The sequence below is a fragment of the Mesoplodon bidens genome (genome assembly GCF_964165515.1).
Source record: "Mesoplodon bidens genome assembly, chromosome: 8".
Lineage (NCBI taxonomy): Eukaryota > Metazoa > Chordata > Mammalia > Artiodactyla > Ziphiidae > Mesoplodon > Mesoplodon bidens.
The window spans coordinates 94,246,395-94,263,586 of NC_138165.1; the positions used below are offsets into that span (position 1 = coordinate 94,246,395).

General features: G+C 43.5%; 1 protein-coding gene across 1 annotated transcript in view; it reads left to right on the top strand.

The window, feature by feature from the left end:
- The first annotated feature begins 201 nt into the window (after positions 1 to 201).
- ARPC2 (actin related protein 2/3 complex subunit 2) overlaps positions 202 to 17,192 on the top strand; it is a 55,755-nt gene continuing 38,764 nt past the window's right edge. The window contains exon 1 of the mRNA XM_081242919.1: positions 202 to 206. The gene's annotated coding sequence lies outside the window, so the exon portion shown is untranslated. The remainder of the gene's footprint in view (positions 207 to 17,192) is intronic.

Consider the following 17,192-nt stretch of genomic DNA (forward strand, 5'->3'; position numbering starts at 1 on the left):
CGGGCCTGCGGCGGCAGAGGCCGGCGTGACGTTGCAGCAGCCCGTGGCGCTCCGTGCGCTTTCCCGGGAAAGCCGTCCCCGGGTCTCGGGGACCCCAGCAGTGGCGGGGTGCACAGGCCCCCCGGAAGGCGGGGCGGACAGTGACCCGCGCTCGCACACAGGCCCCGCGGCGGCGGCGGCAGCGGCGGCGGCGGCGGGCGGCAGCGGCGGGCCGCGGCGGGCGGGCGGCGGCGGCGGCGGCCCACGCCCGTCTCCGAGGTCCGTGCCTTACCCGCGGCTCGTGCCTGTCACCGGCGCTTCCCCAAGCAGCCCTCTTAATGCCCTCTCCTCGCGCACCAGGAAACAAAAGGGAAAAAAGTCTCTTGCCTCTTCAGCAGCTCCAGACCCTTTCCCCGGACTCCCTCCGGGCTAGCCGTGGTGCACTAACCCCTTCAGGCTCTCTTCCTGCCGCCAGCCCCAGTCCTCTCCCTGCGCTCCGACTGAAAGCCGATACCCGAGCCTCAGCTCCCAGCCCCGCCCGCCACGGCGGCCGAGCAGACAAGCCTCTCGGGTTGGTGTGTGCCTGAGGGCACCGGTCCTCTGTGCCAGAATCTCTCCGCTTTGCCCTCCGCACCCCTGTTGCTGTGCTCTCCTCCGCTACTCCGAAGCTTTCCCCCTCCGCCACCTGCAGTCTCCGCCCGCGAAGGGGCTTGTAGTGTGTAGAAACCTTCCCCCCTTCACGGCTCCCTCCCACTGGTGCAGGTCCCGTCCCTATCCTATTGTCTCTGTTTATTCTTTTTTTCTTTTGCCCTACCCAGGTATGTGGGGAGCTTCTTGCCTTTTGGGGGGTCTGAGGTCTCCTGTCAGCGTTCAGTAGGTGTTCTGTAGGAGTTGTTCCACGTGTAGATGAATTTCTGATGTATCTGTGGGGAGGAAGGTGATCTCCGCGTCTTACTCTTCCGCCATCTTCCTCCGGGGCCCCGCTTTTAGTTTTATTGATCTTTGCTATTGTTTCCTTCATTTCTTTTTCATTTATTTCTGATCTGATTTTTATGATTTCTTTCCTTCTGCTAACTTTGGGGGTTTTTTGTTCTTTCTCTAATTGCTTTAGGTGCAAGGTCAGGTTGTTTATTCGAGATGTTTCCTGTTTCTTAAGGTGGGTTGTATTGCTATAAACTTCCCTCTTAGAACTGCTTTTGCTGCATCCCATAGGTTTTGGGTCATCATGTCTCCCTTGTCAATTGTTTCTAGGTAGTTTTTGATTTCCTCTTTGATTTCTTCAGTGATCACTTTGTTATTAAGTAGTGTATTGTTTAGCCTCCATGTGTTTGTATTTTTTTTACAGATCTTTTCCTGTAATTGATATCTAGTCTCATAGTGTTGTGGTCAGAAAAGATACTTGATACAATTTCAATTTTCTTAAATTTACCAAGGCTTGATTTGTGACCCAAGATATGATCTATCCTGGAGAATGTTCCATGAGCACTTGAGAAAAATGTGTATTCTGTTGTTTTTGGATGGAATGTCCTATAAATATCAATTAAGTCCATCTTGTTTAATGTATCATTTAAAGCTTGTGTTTCCTTATTTATTTTCATTTTGGATGATCTGTCCATTGGTGAAAGTGGGGTGTTGAAGTCCCCTACTATGAATGTGTTACTGTCGATTTCCCCTTTTATGGCTGTTAGTATTTGCCTTATGTATTGAGGTGCTCCTATGTTGGGTGCATAAATATTTACAATTGTTATATCTTCTTCTTGGATCGATCCCTTGATCATTATGTAGTGTCCTTCTTTGTCTCTTGTAATAGTCTTTATTTTAAAGTCTATTTTGTCTGATATGAGAATTGCTACTCCAGCTTTCTTTTGATTTCCATTTGCATGGACTATCTTTTTCCATCCCCTTACTTTCAGTTTGTATGTGTCTCTAGGTCTGAAGTGGGTCTCTTGTAGGCAGCATATATATGGGTCTTGTTTTTGTATCCATTCAGCTAATCTGTGTCTTTTGTTGCGAGCACTTAGTCCATTTACATTTAAGGTAATTATCGATATGCATGTTCCTATTCCCATTTTCTTAATTGTTTTGGGTTCGTTATTGTAGGTCTTTTCCTTCCGTTGTGTTTCTTGCCTAGAGAAGTTCCTTTAGCATTTGTTGTAAAGCTGGTTTGGTGGTACTGAACTCTCTCAGCTTTTGCTTGTCTGTAAACGTTTTAATTTCTCCATCAAATCTGAATGACATCCTTGCTGGAAAGAGTAATCTTGGTTGCAGGTTTTTCTCCTTCATCACTTTAAATATGTCCTGCCAGTCCCTTCTGGCTTGCAGAGTTTCTGCTGACCTGGATTGGATCTTGATACAGAAAGAGGAGATAATGGAATATCTAGAAAAATCCAGATAAAATCTGGAGCTTAGTTAATACTTGCTATTAACGTTGTTACCTATTTTGTTTTATTGACTTTTTTTTTTAATTATTATTTTTTTTTTTGGCTGCATTTGGGTCTTCATTGCTGCCACGGGCTTTTCTCTAGTTGCGGCGAGCGGGGGCTACTCTTTGTTGCGGTGTGCGGGCTTATTGTGGTGGCTTCTCTTGTTGTGGACCACAGGCTCTAGGTGTGTGGGCTTCAGGAGTTATGGCATGCAGGCTTCAGTAGTTGTGGCACGTGGGCTCAGTAGTTGTGGTGCACGGGCTTAGTTGCTCCGTGGCGTGTGGGATCTCCCCGGACCAGGGCTTGAACCCATGTCCCTGCATTGGCAGGCAGATTCTTAACCACTGCACCACCAGGGAAGTCCCAGAGCTTTATTTTTTAAATCAGGAATAGGTACTGAATTTTGTCAAAGGCCTATCAAGATAGTCATATGTTTTTTTTTCTTCTTAGATATATTAGCATGTGAATTATATTAATGGTTTTCTAACATTGAGTAATGCTTGCATTGGGGGTGATATAGCCCACTTAATCATGAAAAAAGGTGAATTTGATAAAAGTGAAAGTCCTTACATAGCCTTTAAGGCTTTCTCCGTCACTCCTCCACCCCCTGCACTCTGGGCCACAAACCGGGTGGCTTAAACAACAGAAAAGTATTTTCTCACAGTTCTGGAAGCTGGAAGCCCAAGATCAGGGTGTCAGTAGGGTTGGGTCCTTCCAAGGGCTGCAAGGGAGAATCTGTTCCAGGCCTCTCCCCTAGCTTCTGGTGGTTTGCTAACAATCTCTGGAATTCCTTGATTGTGGAAACATTGCTACAGTCTCTGCCTTCATCTTCACATGGTGTTCTCCTTGTGTGCATGTGTTTGTGTCCAAATTTCCCCTTTTTATAGGACAACAATTATGTTGGATTAGGGCCCCCTCTGATGACCTCATCTTAATTAATTAATCTGCAAGGACCCTATTTCCAAATAAGGTCCCTTTTTTTTTTTTTTTTCGGTATGCGGGCCTCTCACTGCTGTGGCCTCTCCCGCTGTGGAGCACAGGCTCCGGACGTGCAGGCTCAGCAGCCATGGCTCACGGGCCCAGCCGTTCCGCCCACGGCATGTGGGATCTTCCCGGACCGGGGCACGTACCCGTTTCCCCTGCATCGGCAGGAGGACTCCCAACCACTGAGCCACCAGGGAAACCCCCTTTTTTTTAATTTAAAATTTATTTATTTTATTTTTTTATTTTTGGCTATGTTGGGTCTTCGTTGCTGCACGCGGGCTCTCTCTAGTTGCGGTGAGCCAGGCTACCCTTCGTTGTGGTGTGTGGGCTTCTCACTGCAGTGGCTTCTCTTGTTGCTGAGCATGGGCTCTAGGAGCACGGGCTTCAGTAGTGTGGCGCACAGGCTTCAGTAGTTGTGGCGCACGGGCTTAGTTGCTCCACAGCATGTGGGATCTTCCCGGACCAGGGCTCGAACCTGTGTCCCTTGCATTGGCAGGCGGATTCTTAATAAGGTCCCATTTTGATGTAGTGGAGGTTAGGGCTTCAACATATGAATTTGGGGGGAAGGGACACAATTCAGTCCATAATACTCTCTAATCGTATCCTCTTTTTTTTTTTTTTTTTTTTTTTTTGCGGTATGTGGGCCTCTCACTGTTGTGGCCTCTCCCGTTGCGGAGCACAGGCTCCGGACGCGCAGGCTCAACGGCCATGGCTCACGGGCCCAGCCGCTCCGCGGCATGTGGGATCTTCCCAGACCAGGGCACGAAACCGTGTCCCCTGCATCGGCAGGCGAACTCTCAACCACTGTGCCACCAGGGAAGCCCTCGTATCCTCTTTTGTCCCTTAGAGCTCTGCTCCGGCCACATTGTCCTGCTGGCTTTGCTCCTGCCTTAGGGCATTGCCTCCACAGTTCACACTTCTGGTACTGCTCTTCTGTAGGTGCTCCTGTGGGTAATTCCCTCGCCTCCTCCAAGTGTTTGCTCAGATGCTACCTTCTCAATGGGGCCCAGCCTGTCCACCTATTTACAGTTGCATCACCATTGCTGGGTGTCCCTAACCCCGCTTTATTTTGCATGTTTCTCCCCCACAGCACTTACCACTTTCTAACAAACTATATAATCTATTTGTTTACTATAGACTCTATTGTTTATTGTCTGTCTCCTCTCTAGAACATAAACTTCACAGGGGCAGTGATCCTTATCTATTTTTATCACTGTATCCCAAGTGCCTATGAGACAGCTTGGCAATTAGGGTGCCATAAAAAGTTGTTGACGAAAGAAAAGGAAAGAAAGACGGATTATATTTCTCGACACTGGGAGACCCACGAGTGGCTTGCCTTCTGTTTATCTCGCATCTGGCCTCTGGGAAATTACCCTGGAGGGAAAGTGGACCCCATCATGGCTTTGGACAGCATGAGACCCCTAGCGATGCTGACAGCACCTGAGATCTAGCAAGAGTGGGGAAAAAAAAAACAATCTACTCCTGGTGGCCAGGGAATGTAGTTTCAAAATAAATCCAGAAGAGGGCAGCATTACCTTCAATTCAAACCAAACACGGGGAGGGGGCCGACAGGCAGACGAGGGGCGGGGCGGGGCGGGGCGGGGCGGGGAGGGCAGTGAAATAACCCACGTGGAAATACCCTCTACCCGCTAGAAGTTGGATTAGGCAGCCAATGTCTAGAACCTAACACCACCTTTAAAGGTCTGCAAACCTTTTCGCATACATTCATTCTACATTCATTCTCCCCTTAACGACCTCCCAGATGAGAGTTTAGCAATTGCCAGAGCGTGAGTGCGGCTTGAGATGAGCAGTTGAAGTTTACCACCCGTTTGGTCGTATCTCACAAACTTGTCACAGGCTTCATGAATAGCTGTCCCTGTGGCCATCCCCCTTCCTCCGCAGACCCTTCCTCCAGACCAGCGGTTCTCAGTCTCTTTGTGTGAACCCACACTTTTAAACACAGCACGTTTGGACACACTTGGCAAAGCAATTAAAAGGTATTATTTCAGACAACTGAAAATCTTTTCACAGATTTCTTATAACTCACTTTTTGGTTCTCCAAAATTCCAAAATTGTCTTAGTCAGCTGGGGCTGCCATCACAAAATACTGTGGACTAAGTGGCTTAAACAACAGATATTTATTTCTTACAGTTTTGGAGACTGAAAGTCCTGGTAGGGTTCTTGGTGAGAGCTCTCTTCCTGGCCTGCAGACCGCTGCCTTCTGTGCAGAGACAGAAAGAGCTCTGGCCTCTTCCTCCTCTTTATAAGGAGACTAATCCCATCACTTGTGGGGGGGCCAGGGAGCCCTCACCCTCATGATTTCATCTAAACCTAGTTGCTTCCCAAAGACCCCACCAGCACCACAAAATACCATCACATTGGAGGTTAGGACTTCAACACCTGAATTCTGATGGCCCTGGCAGATTCAGCGTCTGGGGAAAGACCTCCTGGTTTACTCCAACTTTTGTTACTTTTTTCTAATTCTACTAAAATGTAACCACGGGGGTTTCCCTGGTGGTGCAGTGGTTGAGAGTCCGCCTGCCGATGCAGGGGACACGGGTTCGTGCCCGGGTCCGGGAGGATCCCACATGCCGCAGAGCAGCTGGGCCCGTGAGCCATGGCTGCTGGGCCTGCGCGTCCAGAGCCTGTGCTCCGCAGCGGGAGGGGCCACGATGGTGAGAGGCCCGCGTACGGCAAAAAAAAAAAAAAAAAAAAAATGTAACCACGGGAAGTGACTGATCTCCGTTACAGCGACCTTGGATTTTCTTCCAAAAAAAAAGAATTTTGATGGGACACAAACATTCACTCCATAACAACCACCATGTCCCAGTTTGAGGAGAATGATCTCCTTCCCTGATAGCACTCTCTTACATATTCATAAGACAAGGTTCTAGCAAGTTCTAACAAACTTCTGTCTTTAATGCAGACTTGCTCATGTTCTCTTACATGCTGCCAGCTGCACTAAGCTCTACTCTGTGTGGCTCAATCAGCATAATCAACATTTTGTCTGACAGACGGGGCAGGCAAAGTAGCATCCTTGGTTGCAATACAAATAAACAGCACAAATATTTACCTGGGGGTGGAGGGGTTGGAGATGGGAACTGGGCAGATGGGAGGCAGGTGGAAGAAGACTTTTCATCAATAGCTTTTAATTTTTTTTATTTTTGAAACACGTGACATAGTTCCCGTTCTAAGTTTTAAGTGTGAAGTATAATCTTAACATGTTAAAAGCCAGTAACTTAACCATGGGAGTGGGAAATATGTCGTGCTGCTGGGAGCTCTCCTTGAAGCTCTGGTATCCGCACTTGTATGTCTTCTGGCTGCTATCTCACCTTCCACCCAGCGAGCCAAAGAGGCCTCAGCCAACTCCAGGAAGCATCTTCCTGGGCCTGGGCCTAGAGGCCTGTCACTTCTCTTAGTTCCCATCACTCCAGACCCTTAACTCCAAGTCAGCTCACGCTGGACTCTCTTGGTCCTTGTCCCTCTCCTGTCACTGGTCTGTCTAGCTACTTACACTCTCCCCTCCGTTGCAATCAAGGGCGTCCTGGACTCTCTTGTCTCCCACTAGGCCCTCTCTCTGTATTGCTGCTAGATGCAATTCCAAATAGCTCCGCTGCTGTCCTTCCCCACTCTCCTAGGCACCAAAGAAACCTCAGGCCCTGGGGCTTTTTTTTTTTTTTTGACTTTTTTTTTATTGAAGTATAGTTGATTTACAATGTTCTGTTAATTTCTGCTGTACAACTGACTCAGTTATACATATATATACATTCTTTTCTTTAATATTCTTTTCCATTATGGTTTATCATAGGATACTGAATATGGTTCTCTGTGCTATACAGTAGGACCTTGTTGTTTCAGGCTCTGGGTTTTAAACTCGCCCTGGCAGTGAATTCTCATGGACTCTCCTGAACTATTGAAACCCACCTACTTTCCCTGGCAACATTCCCACTTTCTTTCCCTTAAAATAAGGCCCTTAAATCAACTATACTTCAATTTAAAAAAAATTTTTTAATATATTTGAAGGAAATTTTTCAGAAAATTAAATGTGTGTTGATATACAAATTCCATAATAACATATTTCTATATTTAAACTTTAAGTATTATAATAATAGATAACTAATTATCTTAGTGAAATAATAGTCACACAAACTTATATTTCCTTGATTTATTCAAAATATATTCTTCAACCTCAACAAAAAAACAAAATAAGGCCCTTGATTTATACTTGAACATAGATAGTATAACCAGCTTCCTGCTGAAATTACCTCTCCTAGTCCCCATGCCACAGACCCGATCTGCCTGCAGATGAGTTTCCTTGGCTACACAGGTTTGGTTTCTTTGTTTGTTCATTGAAATTAGAATTGATTTTCAACCTATTAAAATTTAAACTTTTTCACATTAAAAGAAATCTGGATTTCTATCCTCTCTTCTAAAATTTGGAAGATGGGACAATACTGAGCTCATGGCAAAAATCATCTAAAGGGCTTCCCTGGTGGCGCAGTGGTTGAGAGTCCACCTGCCAATGCAGGGGACACGGGTTCATGCCCTGGTCTGGGAAGATCCCACATGCCACGGAGCGGCTGGGCCCATGAGCCATGGCCGCTGAGCCTGCACGTCCGGAGCCTGTGCTCTGCAACAGGAGAGGCCACAACAGTGAGAGGCCCGCCTACCGCCAAAAAAAAAAAAAAAAAAAACCATCTAAAGTTGGTACATAAAGGAGATCCTAGAAGTAGAACCACATTCACACCATCACTTGATTTTCAACAAAAGTGTCAAAGCAATCAAATGGGGAAAGGAAAATTTCATCCATAAAATGGTGGTGGAATAACTAGATATGGAAAAATATGAACTTTGATGCCTACATTATACACAAATATTATGTTGAGATAAATCCTAGGTCTAGATGTAAAAGCTAAAACTCCAAGGTTTTAGAGAAAAATGTAGATGAATATCATGACTTGAGCGTAAGCAAACTATTTTTTACCAATCAAAGAAAGCAATAACCTTTAAAAATTTTTTGGTGAATTAGACTTTGTCAAAATTTTAAGTTTATGTTCATCAAAAAAGACACCATTGTAAAAAGTATTAAACAAGCCACAAGCTGGGAGAAAATAATTGTAAAACATGTATGTGACTGGCATCAAGGATATACAAAGAATTCCAAAAATAATAAAACACAAACAACTCCCCCCAAAATGGGCAAAAGATTGGAACAGACACTTCACAAAAGACAATATACAAATGACTACTATATACATGAAAAGTGTTCAACATCATTGGTCATCAGGGAAATGCAGATTATAACCACAATGGAAATACCACTATGCAATCACCAGAATGACTCAAAAAAATGTTTAAATGATAATATCAAGTGCTGGTGAGGATGTGGAGCAACTGGAATTCTCATACATTGTTGATGGGAATGTAAAATGGTGCAACCACTTTGGTAAAAGGTCTGGCAGTTTTTTTATAAAACTAAACATACTCCTCTTCTATGACCCAGAAATTCCACTCCTAAGAATATACCCAGAGATGTGAAAATACATGTCCACGAACATATTTGTGCCAAAATATTAATAGCTTTATTCATAATAGCCAAAAACTAGGCTATATGCTATACTTCCTATGTCCATGCATAGGAAGATGGATAAACAAACTGTGGTATGTTCATAAGTCAAATACAATGGAATACTTTTCAGCAACAGAAAGGAGAGCTGCTGAAACACTCAACAACATGGATGTATCTTTAAAACTTTATGCTGAGTGAAAGAAGTCTTACACAAAAGAATATATACTGTATGATTCTGCTTTTATAAAGTTCTAGAACAGGCAAAACTAATCTATGAAAGAAAAATAATCAAAACCGTTGTTGCCTTAGGGGGATGGAAGCAGAGACAAACTTAGGAGGAACGTGAGGCTATTTTGCGAATGATGGTGATGTTTTCTAGATTGGGGGATATTTCTCAATGGAAATTTAGATGACAGGAGCACATTATTTGTCAAAACTTAGTGAATATACACTGAAGGTCTGGGCATTTCACTGTACATAAATTTTATATCTAAAAACTAAAAACAAATATTGATCTCTAGTTAATGTACATACTGGTGTATTTAGGGAGATGTGCGTGCAATTTACTTTGAAATATTTACAGTAGAAAGAAATAAAATTGATTAATGAATAAATGGATAGATATGAGATAAAGCAAGTAAAATGTTCCTAGTAGAATCTAGGTACTAGGTAGATAGGCATACAGTGTAAAATTCTTTCAGCTTTACTACATGTTAGAAATTTTTCACAAAAATGCTGGGGAGGCAGATCAGCTGGCACTAAGTCTTGGCTAATTCCTTGAAGCAGAGTGTACACCCTCCGGTTTGCCACACTCCACACCCCTCCTTATTGCCTCATGCCCACACTGCTTCACTCACCTACATTACTTGCACCCCTCAATACAGGGTTGTTTTATCCTAAACACATATGGCATATCCTAGTGGTTATTACATAAATCTCTGGAAGAGGCAGAATAGCATTGTACCAATCCCAGCACTTACCAGTTTTGTGATCCTGGGCAAATTAATTAATCTCTGAGCCTCAGTTTTTTCATCTGTAGGATAAGTGAAGTGGTGAATGCAAAGTTTCTAGCACACAATGGGCACCAGGTAAATGTTGACTGTTACTACACAGTTTAACGTATTGAATTTGCAAATGTAAACAGATAGAATAAGGACTGCTTTTCACAGTAAGAAACTCTATAGAGTTTCGACTCACAGGGGAAAGAGTGGCAATACTATTTTTCTGGAAATTGCCTTATTTGTTTTCACTAAATTTCTTCTCACAGAGAAAAAGCTATCTATTCAGTAGTTGTTTAACGAGCACCGGCAACAACTACAAATACTACCTGTACCTGTGGGCTAAGCAGAGACTCTGCCACAGAGACTTCAGTGAGGCAGCTGCAATAATAAACATATGCTCAAGCTCCAAAGGGGGCAAGGAAAGCTTCAGGAAAGAGGGAACACTTGAGTTGGATCTTGCAGGATGGATAAGAGTTTTCCAGGTAGACCTGGGGAAGGTGAACTGTCCAGGCAGAAAGTACAACATAGGCAAAGGCACTGAGCAGTGAAAAAGCAATGGGATCCTCAAATCTGATGAACAGTTTGTATTATTAAAGTCCAGGGAAGGCAGGAAATGAGACTGGAGAGGGAGGTAGTGACTAAGTCACACCCTGTTTATAAAGTTTCAGAGTCTGAGTTTTGTGCAGCACAAAAAAAAGCCTCTGGTACAGTTTAGGAAGATACTTCTTCAGCAGAGCAGGGCTAGATTGACAAGGGAGAGACCTGAGACAGGGAGACCAGTGAGGTACCAGTGCTGCCCATTGCTTGGAAAAATTGCCTGGGACGCTTGTTAAGCATACAGATTCCAGGGCCCTACCCCAGGCCTATTGACTCAGAGTCTAGGAGAAGGGCCTGGGAATCTAGATGATTAGCAAGCACCCCAGGTTTTCCAATGAACTTGGAAAACACCAAATCCAGGAGATGGCAGCCACCATCCTCTGAAAGGGAATGAAGGGCTGAACTGAAGCATTCGGGGAAGGAAAGAAGGGGCGTACTGCAGCGTGATTTAGAGGAAAGAATCTACATAACGTGGCAAGGGTTTACATGTGGGGGAGATGACGTCCTGGCATGACTCTGTAGATGGCTCCACCATTTGCCAAGATAGGGAATGCAAGAAAAACAGCAAGTTCAGGGAGAGGAGGTAATGATTTCCGCTGGACCAGGATGAATCAAGATCTTGAGAGTCAGCACTGTCTTGGTGGTGGTTAAAATCATGGCTGGTTGAGGTCACCCACGGAGCGACTCTGGTGTGAGAAGGGAGGAAAACCACAGCTCCCAAATGCATTTGATGTCTCTTGTGCTTCTCACACAGATCTGTAACTTGGATGTCTCACATCCTCTAACCACGTTAAATTGTAATTAGGACAATAAATTACATGCATGAAGTTTGGAAATAGACAAGCAGAAAACTAAACATTCCCTAGGTCTCTGAAACCCAGATGCGTGACAGAGTCAGGCTGCCTTCTGCCTTTTGATTTAAGCCAGGGATAGAGCTGATGGGTGACATTGACCAGCCCCCAAGGAAACTCCCTCTCTCGTGTATTTATTCCTTTGTCCTCTTGATGCTATTTAAGGAATAAACACTTCCCCTTTAAAGATGGTCCTTTAAAAAATATGGAGATGGCATAAAGAATATATTAGTTGTCAGAAAACCTAAGTTAAAGTCACATGAAGTTGAGCAAGTTAACCTCAGAACTTCTTTTTCCTCTTGTGTAAAATAAGGATTCTAGTAACTGCTGTAAAGAACAAATGAGAAAACACACTTTAATGCATGTCAAAAACTCTGCTTGGAGCACGGGGAACTATATTCAATATCTTGTAATAACCTATAATAGAAAAGAAAAAAAATATATATCTATATAAAACTGAGTCAGTTTGCTGTACACTTGAAACTAACACAACATTGTAAATTAACTATACTTCAGTAAAAACAAAAAAACTGCTTGGGGCTATAATGAATAAAAACCCACTCTCACTAGCTCAAGTCAAAGATGGTTTATGGAAATGATACAACAGGCAATCTTGCCAACTCGCAAGAACAGGAAATGAAGTACAGTTGGCCATTTAGGGATTGGAGCTGAGAGCCTGACATTAGTTCCACAGTAGCATCTCTTTGGGGCAGATGGTGTCCCATCTCTGCTTCTCTCTGCAGGTCCACACATCCCCACATGGCAGACACTGCAGTTGTCTACCCACCACCCGTTCCCGTTCCTTCCTCACTAAGAGGACCTCGGTTTGATGAGGATGATCTAAGCCAGTTACAACAATCTACGGTCCACTTTCCCAGCCTCCTTTACACCTAGCAGTGGCCATTTATAAGGTTCTGGCAAATGAGGCTTAAGGAGAAGACTGCTGGGAACTCTGGGAAAGCTCTTGCTTTTCCTGACAAAAGGCAAGGCACTGCTTGTTGCCACCTCTTCCTTTTTCTTCCTTTTGGCTGTGATAGCCAGAGCAGCAGCAGCCATCATGGGACCATGAGGAAAAGGCCAAAAGAATCACAGAGAGGTCTTTCACCCTCAGACATCATTGAGCCCCTGAACCAACATTGTCCAACAAGTGGAAATTATGTGTAAAATAACAAAACCCAAAGACAAAAACTAACTTTTTTTTAAAACCTCACCCCCATGCTTTTAAGCCATTATGAGTTAGGTTTTTGTTACTTGCATCTGAGGGCACTCCTTCTTCTTTTTTTTTTTTTTTTTTTTTTGGCCACCGCACAGCTTGTGGGATCTTAGTTCCCCACCCAAGGATCGAACCTTACCCTCGGCAGTGAAAGCCCAGAGTCCTAACCATTGGACCACCAGGGAATTCCCCTGAGGGCACTCTTGACTGATAATACTGCCAACTAATTTGGGATTTTCCAAACTTCAATCATCCTCAAACCTTCTGTACCATTTTGCCATGTTCACTCAAATACAGTGTTCTTTACATTTATTCACTTGTGTTCAATTAAATACCTATTTTAAGCCTTGTGCTCTCATGTGTGTCATTTTTTAATACCCATTAGAATAAAATAAATAAATAAATGTAACGATTAAAATTAAAACAGTTTCTGGATGGCTGAGTACATTTACCTGCCACGAGGGTGGTACACCCCATCTCCACAGGGAAGATCCTGCTCTCAGGACACTTCTAGACCTTGCCTGTTCATCTGGCTGTTCATTTGTATCCTTTACAATGTAAGTAAAAAAGAATAATAATTTTTAAATTTTAATTAAATTAAATTAAAACAGATTCACCATGTACCACCCGAAATCATCTCGTTTTTACCAGTGGAGCACTTTGCAAAAGCAAAGCCAGATGACTAGATGTTCCTGTTCCAGATTTCCAGGAGGGAATGCTATAGATGAGGGTCTTCCCCTGAGTCACATGGTGCATAAGGCTGTACACACTTCAAGTAGCTCAGGGGAGATGGAAATAGTTGGCAGGTCTACCACAACCTTATACAGGATGATGATGATGATGGTGGTGAAGGAGAAGAAGGAGAAATGGCCCCATTTCAAAGCTAAGATTTCTCTGTACATCGGTATAAAACAACTAGGGAATATTGGTCAGTCCTTTATGTCTGTTCAGAGCAAGCTACATGGCCAGGGGAGAAACAGGAATGCCAGGCCAGCTAGTATAGCTGGTACAGCAGAAGAGGAAGGCCTTCATATTCTCCTGAGCACTTTGCTATGCCCATCTCCCAACATTGTCAATCTAGTGTTCACTCAACTATAAAGTAACATTTCAAGTCAGTAGAGGAAAGATGGGTTATTCAACACATGGTATTAAGATAGTTGGGAAATTATTGGGAAAAATTAAGATATATCTCTCACTCTACACAACACACACACACACAAATTCGGATGAATTGCAGACAAATATTTTTTAAAGACCACAATTTATGGTACATTCATACAATAAACTATCATTCAGCAGTTAGAAAAGAAAGAAATCAATCCATAGGTACTGACAAGGAAATATTTAAACACTGTTCAATGAAAAAACAAGTTATAAATAACACATATAGAATGATGCCGTTTATATTGAATATGTGTGTGTATCTTCATATGAACATATAAGAGTTTGAAAGCACAGACCTTAATCAAATAGCAGTGATCACTTCTAAGGAAGTGACTAGGATGTAATCATATATTGCTCTTGTAATTAAAAATAAGCAGAAACAGATAAAATTTTAACTAAAAAATGATAAACTACAAACTAATAGAGAAAACAGAAGAATTTTTCAATAATTTTGATGTGACAATCAGCTTTCTTAGTACTATGCCAGTGACAAAAACCATTTTTTTTTAAATTGAGAAAATTGACGTGAAAATGAAAAATCTCTGTATAGCAAGGCAAATCAACAGCATAGCTAAAAGACAAATAACAAAATGGAAAAAAATATTTGCAACGTGCTGGAGAAAGAGTAGTATAATTAAACTATGGATTATTTAGAAATAAATAAGAAAATTACAAGCCAAATAGAAAAGAAGTAAAAGACACAAAGAAGCACTCCGTAAAAGAAGACTTGTTAATGTCCAAAATTCATATTCAAGATGTCAAACCTCACTAATAATTACATCCAAGCAAATTAAAATGAGATTCATTTTTCACTTAGATGGACAGGATTGAAAAGATTTCTAATAGCCGGTTGTTGGCAAGAGTGTGTGGAAACAGGCAACCTGACATCCTGTTGATGGAAGCTTAAATTGGCACAGTCCTTTGGAGGGCAATTTGGAGATGGGTATCAAAATTTGAAATGTGCATATGTGCTGCCCTCCTCTAAATTTATTTTAATAAAATAATGGTGCAGGTGTGCAAAGCTGTACTGAAAAATTAGCAACAACCTACATGATTATCAAAGGGTTTTTGTTAAATAAATGTATGAGACTCAGAGGTGGATACCAAGCAGGTGTTATGAAAGATAAGGATAGTCTTTATGTATTGACACAAAGGATACAATGTTAAAGTGAGGAAAACAGCTCACCCAATTCCACATATAAGGTGATCCTCTTTTGTTTAATATATAACCCACTGGCAAGGTAGACGCTCACCATTTACAGTTGTTATCTCTGTGGGGGAGAATTTCCAGGGAAATTTTCTATATTATTTACATTTTTTATAAGGAGCATGTATTATCTGTAGGATAACTAAAGTCAATAAGTATTTCATTTTGAAAACTCAAGGAAGACAAATGCTATTTATGCTGTCCTTTAAAGGATTTCTGCACGTATTCTTTTATTCAACAAATATTAAGTTTATTATATGATAAGTTGTGTCTCGCGGATGGGGGTGGACACAAAAGGCACTTGGACCTAAGCCCTGGAAACCTCCCTCTACTTCCTGACACCAAACCAATACTCTCACTGGGCCCACCGCATGCCTTCTTCCTTGCTTGTGCCACAGAGGAGTTGCGTCCCTCAGCCACCGCAAAGCCAGTTTGTGCCCTACTGTCTGTCTACCCACCATTCTCTCAGAAGCCTCACACTATTAATTACCATCTTTGCTTTACCTCCAACTTCTCTCTTGCAGCCTACTAGTCCTCAATGAAAACTGCTCAAGCCTCTTCCATACTAATGGAGGGAAGGAAGGAAGGAAGGAAGGAAGGAAGGGGGTAAGGGAGGGGGGAAGGGAAGGAGGGAGGGAGGAAGGGAAGGAAATACATTCTGGACAGAATGATTTGGGAGCAGGACGAAAGGAGGGAAGAGGAGGAAAAAAGGGGGAAGGAAAGAGACCTCTTGAGTGTATTTTCCATCCTTAACATTCTTAAAGAAATGTGTTAGCTTGACTACAATAAAAAACGTGATAGGGGCTTCCCTGGTGGAGCGGTGGTTGAGAGTCCGCTTGCCGATTCAGGGGACACGGGTTTTGTGCCCCGGTCCGGGAGGATCCCACACGCCGCGGAGTGGCTGGGCCCGTGAGCCATGGCCGCTGAGCCTGGGCGTCCGGAGCCTGTGCTCCACAACGGGAGAGGCCACAACAGTGAGAGGTCCGCGCACCGAAAAAAAAAAAAAAAACGTTATAGAGAAAGCAGTATAAAAGCAAGACCATGAGATCAGCAGAGAAGGTGTTCTCTACCACTCTGACCAAGAGAGCTGGTCTAGCCCCAGCACCTGCCTTGAGCTGCCCTCTCTCAACATCAGAACCTGGCTGATCTCTATAGCGGATGACATCTCTCTCCAGTTATCATTCAATCTCTCCTACAGCCAGACTTCTGGAAAGAATTGTTGGCTTGCCCTCCTTTTCCTTACCTCCTGTCCACTCCTTAGCTCCACCACTCCGCCAAAACCAGTTCTCCCCATGGACACCTCTCAGTACTGTCTTGGCTTCTCAGGAGCCTTTGACACCACACTCTTGTGCCCATCCTTTCTTGATATCCTTTGGCAGTGTTTCCTCTCCAGCCTGACCTCTCAGTACTGGGGGCCCCAGCACTCAATCCTGAGACCCTTGCCCTCCTCCCTCTACCCTCTTTCCTAGGCAGTCTCATCCAAGGCAGTGTGTTAATCATTGTACAAACACCAGTGACCTCCAAGAGATATTGGCTTATCACTGTCTCCACTTGGATGTCTCACAGACTCATTCATTCACCCAGTCATTCATTCTATTGAGCACCTACTATATGGCAGGAACTACACTAGGTACTGGATAAAGAGTGAAGAACAGAATAGGCATCCTTCATGCCCTTGAGCATTTTAACTTGACAGGTCAACAACTGAGCCCAAGATCTGCCCTCAACCAACATGCTCCCCCAAGCTCTCATCTCAATAAATGGCAAAATTTCCACCCACCTGCTCAAGGCAGAAATCTGATTAGAGCTGACACTTTGCTTTCCCTTATCCTACCTGTGGGGGACACACTCTAAAGTGATAAACCCCCTCCACTGAGTTATGTCTTTGTATAATCCCTTCTCCTTAAGGCAGAACCTGTGGCATGTTCCTAATCAGTAGAATATGGCCAAGGTGATGAACGTCAGCCTCTTGTTCAGGTTGTCTTATATTGCAAGGGTGACAGGATGTCAATCCCATAGTTATAGGATTCCCATTATTATGAGACTCCATCCTGCAGGCTGAAGTGAGAGAGACATCCTTGTTGGCTTTAAAGAATTAAGCTGTCATATTTGTCAAGGAAGTGTGGGGGGTCCTCTGACAGCCAGAAAGAAAATGGGGAGCTCAGTGCTACAGCTGCAAAGAGATGAATTCTTCCAACAACCTG